Genomic DNA, 14293 nt, shown 5'->3' with positions numbered 1-14293 from the left:
GAACATCAGAAGCAGTTACCCAAGAATTATCTTCTTGACCATAGCCCTTCCACTTAACCAGATATTGTAGTCTCCGTCTGGAAATACGGGAGTCCAAGATTTTCTCTACAACATACTCCAATTCACCCTCAACCAGCACAGGAGCAGGAGGCTCGGTAGAAGGAACAACCGGCACCTCATACCTCCGCAACAACGACCGATGGAAGACATTATGGATAGCGAAAGATGCCGGAAGGTCTAAACGAAAGGATACAGGGTTAAGAATCGCCAAAATCCTAAAAGGACCGATGAACCGAGGCTTAAACTTAGGAGAAGAAACCCTCATAGGAACAAAACGGGAAGACAACCACACCAAGTCCCCAACACGAAGACGAGGACCAACACGACGACGGCGGTTAGCAAAATGCTGAGTCTTCTCCTGGGACAACTACCTGTCCCCAAATCCGATGCAACCTATCCACCATAGTATCCACTCCAGGACAATCCGAAGACTCCACCTGACCGAAAGAAAAACGAGGGTGAAACCCCGAATTGCAAAAGAAAGGGGAAACCAAAGTGGCAGAACTAGCCCGATTATTGAGGGCAAACTCTGCCAACGGCAAAAAGGCAACCCAGTCATCCTGATCCGCAGACACAAAACACCTCAAATAAGTCTCCAAGGTCTGATTAGTTCGCTCAGTCTGGCCATTAGTCTGAGGATGGAACGCAGACGAAAAAGACAAATCAATGCCCATCCTAGCACAGAATGCCCGCCAAAATCTAGACACGAACTGGGTCCCCCTGTCAGAAACGATATTTTCCGGAATGCCATGCAAGCGAACCACATTTTGAAAAAACAGAGGAACCAATTCGGATGAGGAAGGCAACTTCGGCAAGGGTACCAAATGAACCATCTTTGAAAAACGGTCACACACCACCCAGATAACAGACATTTTCTGAGAGGCAGGGAGATCAGAAATAAAATCCATAGAGATGTGAGTCCAAGGCCTCTTCGGAATAGGCAAGGATAACAACAATCCGCTAGCCCAAGAACAACAAGGCTTGGCCCGAGCACAAACATCACAAGACTGCACAAAAACTCGTACGTCTCGAGACAGGGAAGGCCACCAGAAGGACCTAGCCACCAAATCCCTAGTGCCAAAGATTCCAGGATGACCTGCCAACGCAGAAGAATGAACCTCCGAGATGACTCTACTGGTCCAATCATCAGGAACAAACAGTCTACCAGGCGGGCAACGATCAGGTCTATCCGCCTGAAACTCCTGCAAAGCCCGTCGCAGGTCTGGGGAAACAGCAGATAATATCACCCCATCCCTAAGGATACCTGTAGGTTCAGAATCACCAGGGGAATCAGGCTCAAAACTCCTAGAAAGGGCATCTGCCTTCACATTTTTAGAACCTGGTAGGTATGAGACCACAAAATTAAACCGAGAGAAAAACAACGACCAACGCGCCTGTCTAGGATTCAGGCGCTTGGCAGACTCAAGATAAATCAGATTCTTGTGATCGGTCAATACCACCACCTGATGTCTAGCCCCCTCCAGCCAATGACGCCACTCCTCAAAAGCCCACTTCATAGCCAAAAGCTCCCGATTACCAATATCATAGTTTCGCTCGGCGGGCGAAAATTTTCGAGAAAAGAACGCACAAGGTCTCATCACGGAGCAGTTGGAACTTTTATGCGACAAAACCGCCCCAGCTCCAATCTCGGAAGCGTCGACCTCAACCTGAAAAGGAAGAGCAACATCAGGCTGACGCAACACAGGGGCAGAAGAAAAGCGGCGCTTAAGCTCCCGAAAGGCCTCCACAGCAGCAGGGGACCAATCAGCAACATCAGCACCCTTTTTAGTCAAATCAGTCAAAGGTTTATCAACATCCGAAAAACCAGTTATAAATCGACGATAAAAATTAGCAAAGCCCAAGAATTTCTGAAGGCTCTTAAGAGAAGTAGGTTGCGTCCAATCACAAATAGCCCGAACCTTGACAGGATCCATCTCAATGGAAGAAGGGGAAAAAATGTACCCCAAAAAAGAAATCTTTTGAACCCCAAAAATACACTTAGAACCCTTCACACACAAGGAATTAGCCCGCAAAACCTGAAAAACCCTCCTGACTTGTTGGACATGAGAGTCCCAGTCATCCGAAAAAATCAAAATATCATCCAGATACACAATCATAAATTTATCCAAATATTCACGGAAAATGTTATGCATAAAGGACTGAAAGACTGAAGGGGTATTTGAAAGACCAAAAGGCATTACTAAATACTCAAAATGGCCCTCGGGCGTATTAAATGCGGTTTTCCACTCATCCCCCTGCTTAATTCGCACCAAATTATACGCCCCACGAAGATCAATCTTAGAGAACCACTTAGCCCCCTTTATTCGAGCAAACAAATCAGTCAGCAGTGGCAAAGGATACTGATATTTGACTGTAATTTTATTCAAGAGTCGATAATCAATACACGGCCTCAAAGAGCCATCTTTTTTAGATACAAAGAAAAAACCGGCTCCTAAGGGAGATGAAGAAGGACGAATATGTCCCTTTTCCAGAAACTCCTTAATATACTCTCGCATAGCAACATGTTCAGGTACGGATAAATTAAACAAACGACCCTTTGGAAATTTACTGCCTGGAATCAGATCTATGGTACAATCGCAATCTCTGTGAGGAGGGAGTGAACCAAGCTTAGGCTCCTCAAAAACATCACAATAATCAGACAAAAATGCCGGAATCTCAGAGGGAATAGATGATGAAATGGAAACCAAAGGTACGTCCCCATGAGCCCCCTGACATCCCCAGCTTAACACAGACATTGCTTTCCAGTCAAGGACTGGGTTATGAGATTGTAACCATGGCAATCCGAGCACCAAAACATCATGTAGATTGTACAACACAAGGAAGCGAATCACCTCCTGATGGTCTGGAGTCATACGCATAGTCACTTGTGTCCAGTATTGTGGTTTATTACTAGCCAATGGCGTAGAATCAATACCCTTCAGAGGTATAGGGACTTCCAGAGGCTCTAGATTAAACCCACAGCGCCTGGCAAAGGACCAATCCATAAGACTCAAAGCGGCGCCAGAGTCGACATAGGCGTCCGCGGTAATTGACGATAATGAACAAATCAAGGTCACAGATAGAATAAACTTAGACTGTAAAGTGCCAATTGAAACAGACTTATCAACCTTCTTTGTGCGTCTAGAGCATGCTGATATAACATGAGTTGAATCACCACAATAGAAGCACAACCCATTTTTTCGCCTAAAATTCTGCCGTTCGCTTCTGGACAGAATTCTATCACATTGCATATTCTCTGGCGCCTTCTCAGAAGACACCGCCAAATGGTGCACAGGTTTACGCTCCCGCAAACGCCGATCAATCTGAATAGCCATTGTCATGGACTCATTCAGACCTGTAGGTGCAGGGAACCCCACCATAACATCCTTAATGGCATCAGAGAGACCCTCTCTGAAATTCACCGCCAAAGCGCACTCATTCCACTGAGTAAGCACAGACCATTTACGAAATTTTTGGCAGTATATTTCAGCTTCATCTTGCCCTTGAGATAGGGCCATCAAGGCTTTTTCAACCTGAATCTCTAAATTAGGTTCCTCATAAAGCAACCCCAAAGCCAGAAAAAACGCATCCACATTGAGCAACGCAGGATCCCCTGGTGCCAATGCAAATGCCCAATCTTGAGGGTCACCTCGGAGCAAGGAAATTACAATCTTAACCTGCTGTGCGGGATCTCCAGCGGAGCGAGGTCTCAGAGAAAGAAATAATTTACAATTATATTTGAAATTCAGAAAACGAGATCTATCTCCGGAGAAAAACTCTGGTATAGGAATTCTAGGTTCAGATATAGGAGCATGTATAACAAAATCCTGTAAATTTTGAACTTTAGTGGCAAGATTATTCAAACCTGTAGCCAAATTCTGAGGATCCATTTTAAGCAGGTGAGATCAGAGCCATTCAAGGGTTAGAAGGAGAGGGAGACAAAGACTGCAATTAGAGCTGAAATGCAACTGATTCAACTATAGAGCAAGCACCAAGGAAACAAAAAAAAAAAAAAAATTTGCAGACTTCTTTTTCTCTCCTTTCTTCTGCCAACAGTTTTAACACTTGGCCGGCCATACTGTCATGGTTCCCAATGGCAGGGGAACGTCAGGACACATAAATAACGAACGAGCTCTTGGGTGATGGAATCTCGAGCTGACCGTGAGCTAAACCTACCACACAACTAATAGTGGCCGGGGGGCGTGCCTACGTTTTATCCCTAGACGTCTCTCGCCAGCCGGAGAACTAACTTACCCTAGTAGAGGAAAAAACAGACCTGGCTTACCTCTAGGGAAATTCCCCCAAAAAGGAGACAGAAGCCCCCCACATATATTGACGGTGAGTTCAGAGGAAAAGACATACGCAGTATGAAGGTAGGTTCAGCAAAGCGAGGTCCGCTTACTAGATAGTAGAAAGATACAAAAGGGAACTGCACGGTCAGCTGAAAACCCTTTTAAAATACCATCCTGAAATTACTTTAAAACTCATGTGTCAACTCATGACACCGGAGTGGTAATTTCAGCCCACAAGAGCTTCCAGCTACAGAGAAAGACTTAACTGTAAACTGGAACAAAAATGCAAACAAACTTAGGACTAAGAGTCCAACTTAGCTGATCAGTAGTCTAGGAGCAGGAACATGCAACAGAAAGGCTCTGGTTACATTGATGGCCGGCAAGGCAATGACTGAAGAGCAGGATTAAATAGGAACTCCCCACTACTGATGAAAACAGGTGAACTGAGAAAGAAAACACACCCGAGTCACCAGTACCACCAGCCACCACCAGAAGGAGCCCAAAAACAGATTCACAACAGAGGCCATATAGTTCAAAACCCTACAAACTGATAGCTTTGAAGTCTACAGAAATATCAATGCAGATATTATACAGGTGGTAACTCTGGATCGCCATACTTACAAAGTGACTCATCTTTTCTTATGTAGAATAATTCTAAAGATATAAATAATTGGGTGCTGGGATGTCACTCCTTCTAAATGACAGGCAAATGGTGATGTTTGGATGTTAACGGTCCATTGTCAGCGTTTGCTTTTTATGCATTCTAATGTCATGTTCTATTCTGAAATCCAAGATCAAGTGACAATGTCATAATACTAAAGTGCCAATGGCTTGCCTGTGTATGGCTCCCTCACTTTCACCAGCGGTTTCCAGTTGGCATAGTGTAAAGCGAGATCGTGCTTTAACAATTTTGTTTGCTTGAGAGTTGGTCCCTGAGCTTGTTGAATAGAGGTGAAGTGAGGCACAAGGCAAATATTTTCTATGAGAAAAGAAGCCTGCATAAAATGTGCCAAAAAGAAGCAAACAAAGCAGAAAGTTACAAAAAGTGTTTATAGCAATATTAAAAATGTGTTGCCATTGTTAACAATGTTTTCACATATAAGTAAGTTATGAGTGAATAGTACAGAGATGCTCGAAGCCAGAAATCGTGGAGCAAGGAAAATAAGACTGCCAAATATGTAAGGTGTACTCCGCTACTTTGAACATAGCAGCACACAATATCTCACAAAATCTAATTATTTTCTTAATATTTCATTTTTTTAAAGATATATCAATGCGCTACAGGAAAAACAATATACCTTACTATGTTTATATAAAATAATATTTGGAATTGAGTCCTCAGTGGTTGATACCTTTTAATGGCTAACTGAAAAGATGGTAACAAATTGCAAGCTTTCGAGACTACTCAGGTCTCTTCATCAGTCATAGAATAATACAACATTTGAACAGTGGCTTAGTGGTTAGCGCTGCAGTACAGGAATGAATGTGTCGCATGGATTTATGTCTTTTTACATCAATTAACGAATTTGCACTTCAGACCTTATGGGCCATCATAACAAAGAACCAGACCACAATCAGAGGACAATAAAACATTCTCACTCCTTATCTAGAAACTGTTCCAATATTATGTTACTGTTGGGGTCCCTCAAGGATCAGTCCTAGGCCCCCTCCTCTTCTCTTTGTATACTGCCCCTATTGGACAAACAATCAGTAGATTTGGGTTCCAGTACCATCTCTATGCTGACGACTAGGGTTGAGCAAAACGGGTCGGCCATTTTCAGAAGTCGCCGACTTTTGGCAAAGTCGGGTTTCATGAAACCCAACCCGACCCCTGTGTGGGGTCGGCCATGAGGTCGGCGATCTTCTGAATCTGGTATCGGAATTCCGATACCGAGTTCCGATATGTTTGCGATATCGGAAATCGGTATCGGAATCCACATTTAAGTGTAAAATAAAGAATTAAAATAAATATTAATATACTCACCTCTCCGGAGGCCCCTGGACATCGCTGCTGGTAACCGGCAGCCTTCTTTGCTTAAAATGAGCGCGTTTAGCGCCTTCCATGACGTCACGGCTTGTGATTGGTCGCGGCCGCCCATGTGACCGCTCACGCGACCAATCACAAGCCGTGACATAATTCTCAGGTCCTAAATTCCTAATTCTAGGAATTTAGGAGCTGAGAATTACGTCACGGCTTGTGATTGGTCGCGTGGCGGTCACATGAGCGGTGCGACCAATCACAAGCCGTGATGTCATCTAAGGCCCTTCACGCGCTCATTCTTAAGAAGGAAGGCTGCCGGAAAGAAGCAGGGCGCGTCCGAGGGTGAGTATATACCTAATAGGAATATACTCACCCTCGGCTTCTTTCCGGCAGCCTTCCTTCCTAAGAATGAGCGCGTGAAGGGCCTTAGATGACGTCACGGCTTGTGATTAGTCGCGGCCGCTCATGTGACCGCCACGCGACCAATCACAAGCCGTGCCGTGACGTCACCGCAGGTCATTCACGCGTTCGTTCTTAGGAAGGAAGGCTGCCGGTTAGTACCAGGGCTCGTCCGAGGGTGAGTATATCAATATTTTTTATTTTGATTCTTTATTTTACACTTAAATATGGATCCCAGGGCCTGAAGCAGAGTTTCCTCTCCTTCAGACCCTGGGAACCATAGTATCCCATTGCACTGCATTGGGTTTCGTGTTTCGGCCAACCCCGACCCCGACTTTTTTATAGGATTGGCCGATTTCACTCGACCCGACTTTTGAGAAAGTCGGGTTTCGTGAAACCCGACCCGATCCTATAAAAATAAGTCGCTCAACCCTACTGACGACACCCAATTATACACCTCTTCTCCTGTTATCACGCCGACCTTTTTAGAAAACACCAGTGATTGTCTTATCGCTGTCTCTAACATCATGTCCTCCCTCTATCTGAAACTGAACCTGTCAAAAACTGAACTCCTCGTGTTCTCTCCCTCTACTAACCTACCTTTGCCTGACATTGCCATCTCCGTGTGCGGTTTCACCATTACTCCAAAGCAACATGCCCGCTGCCTTGGGGTCATCCTTGATTCCGAGCTTTCATTCACCCCCCACATCCGATCATTGGCTCGCTCTTCTTATCTGCATCTCAAAAACATTTCTAGAATTCGCCCTTTTCTTACTTTCGACTCTGCAAAAACTCTTACTGTCTCACTTATTCATTCTCGACTGGACTATTGTAACTCTATACTAATCGGCCTCCCTCTTACCAAACTCTCCCCGCTCCAATCTGTCCTGAATGCTGCTGCCAGAATCATATTCCTCACCAACCGTTACACCGATGCCTCTACCCTGTGCCAGTCATTACACTGGCTACCCATCAACTCCAGAACCCAGTACAAAACTACTACCCTCATCCACAAAGCTCACCATGGCTCAGCACCACCCTACATCTCCTCTCTGGTCTCAGTCTACCACCCTACCCGTGCCCTCCGCTCCGCTAATGACCTTCGGTTAGCATCCTCAATAATCAGAACCTCCCACTCCCATCTCCAAGACTTTACGCGTGCTGCGCCGATTCTTTGGAATGCACTACCCAGGTTAATACGATTAATCCCCAATCCCCACAGTTTTAAGCGTGCCCTAAAAACTCATTTGTTCAGACTGGCCTACCGCCTCAATGCATTAACCTAACCATCCCTGTGTGGCCCATTCAAAAAAAAACCAAAACATAATCAGGTTCCTCGCATCATGTTCTCATACACTTTATGCAGTTAATAGCACTCTGTGTCTGTACTGCTACATACTTAGGCAGTTAACTGGTTCATGCAGCTTTACATGAACACCCGAGCCTTACACTATGGCTGGTCCAAATAACTAAAGCAATTGTTACCATCCACCTCTCGTGTCTCCCCTTTTCCTCATAGTTTGTAAGCTTACGAGCAGGGCCCTCATTCCTCCTGGTATCTGTTTTGAACTGTGATTTATGTTATGCTGTAATGTCTATTGTCTGTACAAGTCCCCTCTATAAGTTGTAAAGCGCTGCGGAATCTGTTGGCGCTATATAAATAAAATTATTATTATTTATGGATACAACTGTTAATCACTCTCCCATAATGACAGTTCTGTGCTGTTGTGTATAAATATGTGATTCTTCAGATTTTGTATTAGTCTTTGCCTGATGAAGAGGCCTGAATAGTTTTGAAAGCTTGCAATTTACCATCTTTTCAGTTAGCCATTAAATGTATCAACCACTGAGGACCAAATATTATTCTATCTGCTGGCTAACACAGTACAAAGATATATATCTTTCCTGTATGTTTATAACTTAAAGGGAATCTGTCAATGTAATCACTCCTCCTAAGTCGTCTACATGGACATCCAGTGATTTCTATGACGTTATATGATTCTATGACTTGAAAAGTTGAATAAAATGATATCTTGATATCTGTGATCTAGTGTAATATTTCAGAGAAATTTGATCTTACCTTAAATCAGTGTTCTCCAACTCCGGTCCTCAAGAGCCACCAACAGGTCATGTTTTCAGGATTTTAGTATTGCCCAGGTGATAATTGCATCACCTGGACATGCAATAATTCAATTACCTGTGAAATAGTAAGGAAATCCTGAAAACATGACCTGTTGGTGGCTCTTGAGGACTGGAGTTGGGGAACACTGCTTAAATGAAGGGAGACATTACCAATGTGAGACACATAGATCAGGAAAAGGATTTACCAAATGTCATTCACACGCTGCATAAAAAGTCTGCACCCTAAATTCACCTTAAGTACAGATTGCAGTGTCAGTGAAAATCGGCAGCATAAAATGACATGTTGTGGGATTACATTGCAAAGGGTCACTGTTGCGCCAAATCTCCAGCATTTCTGCATCAAAATCTGAAATAAACCTGAGTGGACTTTGCTGCTACAAATTTCCCTGATGATTTTCTGCTGTGGAGACTTGAAGGATCAGTCTCATAAGGACATGCCTTATATTTTTACCTACGTAAAAAAATTTTTATTACACTAACCAACCCGAAACCTTTTTAAAGGGGTTGTTTGAGTGTTCCTAATACTTTTGAATGTTGCGATTCTGCTGCGCTCACGGTTTCTTGCCATTGATGGAAGTGATAACAATAGCAGCTGATCAATAGGTGTGCTGGGTGTTGGACTTGTGCCGAATTGATAGTGATGACCTGTGCTAAGAACAGTGCCTGGAAAACTAATTTGTCAAGTCTTATGACTGTTCACAACATGCAATGCACCATGAAGTCATTTCGAGGAGCAGTTATTTTATGAGGCTTCTCGTTTTGTAAGCTTCACTTCTAGTTGCTGCTCATTTCCCGTTAAAAGTTCCTTTAAATAGCTGGAGATCACTTCTTCTTTTAATTGTTTGGAACTTCCCGTGTGTGACTTTAAGCAAATCTAAAAATCCAATAGTATCAATGTCTTGTATACACGGACGGCACAGATTACCCGCAGCATGTTTACTGCACAAATCTAATGTCGACAAAATACTGTTGTCACCGAGAAGGATTCCTACGACAACTCTTCCGATCTGTCACTCAAACACTGTACCATAATGCTGCATAGAAATGATGCCAATTAATTTTTATTAAACGGGTAAAACAAGTAATACATTTTGCACACCCTTTTTTGCATTTTGAAATGAACGAACGTTATCTTTACAGTAGTTTTCTTTGTAATAAGGCTTCAAATTTCATACTCTGGTATATAGGGGGTTTGTTTTGCTTGTTTCTAGGGTAGAATATCTCCCATACATACAGTACATGTAGCACATATCCATGGCAGTGCCTGACTGTACAGGTCTGTATTAAGGAGCTTTACAGCTTCTGTGCTAAACCAGCTCATAAAGTGCATGTTCTCACAAGCTGGATATTACAGTACCCGTTGCCAGATTTTATTAAATCTCATCGACACCCGGAAGAAAATTAAACACGTACATTGTATGGAAGTGTGTATTTGCCATCCGCTGCCTGATAATTTATGCTGTAGTTTTTCACTGAGGATTTCACACAATGAGATACGTAAGGTGAGGTATTTTGTAAATTTGTGCATATCTGAATCAAAATTTTGCCACTATGTATTTTTTGGCTCTGCGTACCTGGTCTCAGGCTATGTTCTGTCAATCGCATTTGCAGTGTGATCAATCAATAAAGGTCGATGGGCTAGTGCATATGAGCAATTTTCTATATGGTCCGATGATGCATTTGGAAAAAATTTCAGCGTGCGATAGTCTTGTCGGTTTTGCCATTGAGACCGTACTAGCCTTAATGGCATATAGCTCTTGCACTAGTCCAAGACTTTGCATGAAGCTGCAAATGGACCGAGTCATGCACTATTTGCAGAGGAGACCTCACCATTCCATTCTTGTGAACGCTGTCCTGGTGCTTGTGCACACAACCGATATTCTTCTATGGGAATGTGTACCTATAATATTTATTTTTTTCTCTTGGACTGAGTGGGTTGAAGACTTGTCCAATTTTGATCCAACACTCAGATAAAAACTGGACATGTCTATGGGTCCTTAAAGAAATTCAAACCCCACTTGGATGACAACAGAGTAGGGTCCAATTTTCACACTGAAAGATTAGAGGGTCAAACAAAATTTTTTCTTCTCTACATCCAAGAAAATCTGATGCCACTCTGGATATACCACTATGATTAAACTTTGTGATCAGAATAGTCGGACCGTTTTTCTTGGATGTGGACGTATCGGTCGTGTGAATCTACCTTATATGTCAAGACAATCGGGACTGCAGGTAAATACAGAATCAATTATCAATTTTCCCTTGTTCACTGTGTGAGGACAAAAGTAAAGAACGAGACAAATTTCTGGCTGCAATTTCTTAACTCCAATCAAAGGCCCAGAGTTTGTAAATTGCACTTCTGGTGTTTCGAGTGATACCTATTAGGACTTGGCACTTATTTTCTATTATTCCATACACAGGACATTTCTATAAAGTGCAGATCATTCAGTGTGTAGTGTATTGTAGACTAAAATGCCATTAAACATTTGCTAATGGATGAGGTAGTACAGAAATTGTACTCAGTGGTTCTTAAGAAAAGAAAAATATGAGCAGCAACATAACCACAAGGCAAGTACTTAGCCGGTAACTGTACAGCGAGCAATAATGCCACAATCGCACATATATTTGGAATACCGAAAATTGAATATGGAAGACTATTGGATTTCTTGTAGTCCTTGATGTCTGGCAATAAAGGAGCACTCAGATATTCTTCATGCACTTGTCTGGCTTATGTCATTCATCCAAATACATATGGTTGTTAATGAGACTTTCACGAGAGCTTTACTGTGACAATAGATGACCTAAGGGCATATTGTGTGACCCATGTCATATGATGCTTTTTATTGCCCTTATGTTGCTGGTAATGTGCAATAAATGACATTACTAATACAGCAGACATCTCATCATACAGTCATACTGTTGCCTAGCAAGTGTCAGTGTCTTTAATGGGTCAACAATATCATCCGTGAAGAAGCCCAAGAAATATATCTATGCCGAGACTGTTCTTTTAATACCCCAAATGCCTACGCTATACCACTAATTTAGATTTTGCATAGAGGTTCCATTTTAAAGACAATGGGTAAACAAGTTTTTGCATGACAATAGAGCCTTACCATTCTTTACAATATTTGACAAAATCAACAATCTAGATTCATAGATTTTGTATTTGGTGTAAATTTTATATGCCCATTTCTAAATTGAAATGCAGCGTTTCTGCATGTAAAATTCATGCATTTTGTACATAAATTCATGCTTTTTCATGTGCGTTTTTTTTTTTGTTGCAGAGAAAACAAAAAACAAAAACACAAAACAATGCAATGCCAGTGGTTCAGCAACTGGCCTAAAGGACATAAAGTTCACAGAACCTAAAAGAAAAAGAGGCAGCATACACCAGGTCCCAATACTAATGCACTGCAGGTTACAAAAAGCCCCCGCCGTGATAAAGGCAGAGGCAGTGCAGGTAGAGTCACACAAAAATGCACATGGATAATGCCCCCAGGCAACACTAAATTGCTGCACCCTGCAAAAGGTGACAAAATATTCCAGACAAAAAAGAAGTAATAAATACATGAGGTATTGGTCAATATTTTGGCCAAAATATACAAGCTTGCAACCCACATCATGGGCCCTCATTGCCATACACTAAAATGAATATCAATTCACCAAAAATGGCATAACATTCAAAAAAACATTTGGGGTGCCTATAACTATGGGGTGCTCTTGTATTGTGCTGGGCAGTCTACCTGATTGCATAGTATGGGCTGTACTAGCCAGATGATGTGCATCAAACGTATCTGTGTGACTGGTGTCCTATAGAAGCCTTATCTGTGTGCATTTATTATACTAGGCGATCACCCCCCCCCCCCCCACAACGATCGGTAGGTCTGTGAATGTACCTGTGCTACTTTATCATGGGGGTTGCTGCATCCTGTAGTGTATTAGTATCGTGACCTGGTAAATAGTGGCTGCCTTTTTTCTGTGTTTTTTTACTTGTGGATTTAGGGTTCTTCCGTTTTAAATAAGTAAAACCTGCGCCAATCAAAGTATGTTTTACACTAAATCCCTTTCCATTTAGTGCCATACTTTTTTTTTTTTTTTATAATATACTTGCATTAAAAATTCCCTATCGTTCCCGAACTACACTAACTCCTATTCTCCTTTTCTTTCCACTTCCTGTGTGACGACTGTTGTTTGAGTATCACAGTTCATGGAGGGATACTAGTGTCATCAGGAAGCAGAGGCTCCTCCGTGAAGCTAAACGTAATCAGTGACGTTAGTTTCAGTGGCTCTTCGCGTCCCTGTGCATGTGCAGCATGACAGTGCACGCTCTGTTGTTGGCTTAGCTAAGTAGTAACCATCTGGCAACAGAGCGCTGTCATGATAACCGGCCAGCAGGAGGGCAGTGACGTCACTTGTGGGGGTGGTGCTTAAAAACATGTCTCGGCCTAATTTTTTATTTGATAATATTACAAGTGGTGAAACATGACACAGGTGCCCATAAAATCTATAATCTGGTCCTAAACCCATAAATCAAAACCATATTTAATTTCCAACAAATCCTGGAAACTCTACATACCAAACAGAGGTAACATTTTTATATATTGGAAATGATAAAAAAAAAAGTTACTAGTCTAAGATCATCATGGGCCATTGCTATTTTGTATCTTCAATATATGGCAGGTTGCCAATCGCCAATGGTGGTAATCCATAACATAACAGGAAATTCATACTAAAGATATGTCAACATCATTTTCACAACCCCCCCTCCTCTCCACAAGGAAGAAAAGAATGGTCTCTCTTAAGAACCATAAATTAGGGCAATTTCTTAGGGCAGTCAATCTTCATCTGCTTTAACCAGACAAACTAAGTACTGAAGCTTGCTCATAAGTGATGTTTAGACAGTTGGGTGCTTACTTGACCCTTGGGGACTTATTTGTGCCTCGCTTGCCTTCTGCTGGTATGTTTGCAATTCTAAGGTTGCATGACACTTAATACTTTTGATAGCCCAATGGTGAAAATTGCAGATACAAAATGATAGGACTTCAACGAACAAAGAAGCAATAGAAGCCTGCAAATAATTGCTGCTGATTAGGTTTCCTAATAATGGTTTGCAAATGTAGTCACGTTTTAGACGTCCGTGGATCATATTTATATGAGCTTAATAAACCAAATCAAAAGTAAATATTTTGTTTCTTTTTTTATTTTATTCAGAGATAAGATCAATATTTTTCATAGTTCGCAAGTATGAAAAATTGTCACTGTCCAAAAAAAAAAAAAAAACCTAAAAAAAACACAAAACAAAGCAGAATGTGTAGCATTGGATCAAGGCACATACAATACTGACCAAAGAGCATACAACGCACTTTGGAATTGTTTTGAAAAAATAAAAAAACGGAAGGGGAGGGTATACGGCAACAAA

The 14293-nt window shown here is 42.1% G+C and overlaps 1 protein-coding gene across 1 annotated transcript in view; it reads left to right on the top strand.

Annotated features, from left to right (window-relative positions):
• The window catches only part of MACROD2 (mono-ADP ribosylhydrolase 2), a 2853334-nt gene that overhangs the window by 606865 nt on the left and 2232176 nt on the right, over positions 1 to 14293 (top strand). The window lies entirely within an intron of this gene.

This window comes from Ranitomeya variabilis, chromosome 2 (assembly GCF_051348905.1).
Source record: "Ranitomeya variabilis isolate aRanVar5 chromosome 2, aRanVar5.hap1, whole genome shotgun sequence".
NCBI classification, from domain to species: Eukaryota; Metazoa; Chordata; class Amphibia; order Anura; family Dendrobatidae; genus Ranitomeya; species Ranitomeya variabilis.
The sequence above is the reverse complement of the archived record's forward strand: the minus strand, read 5'-3'. Positions and strand labels throughout refer to the sequence as shown.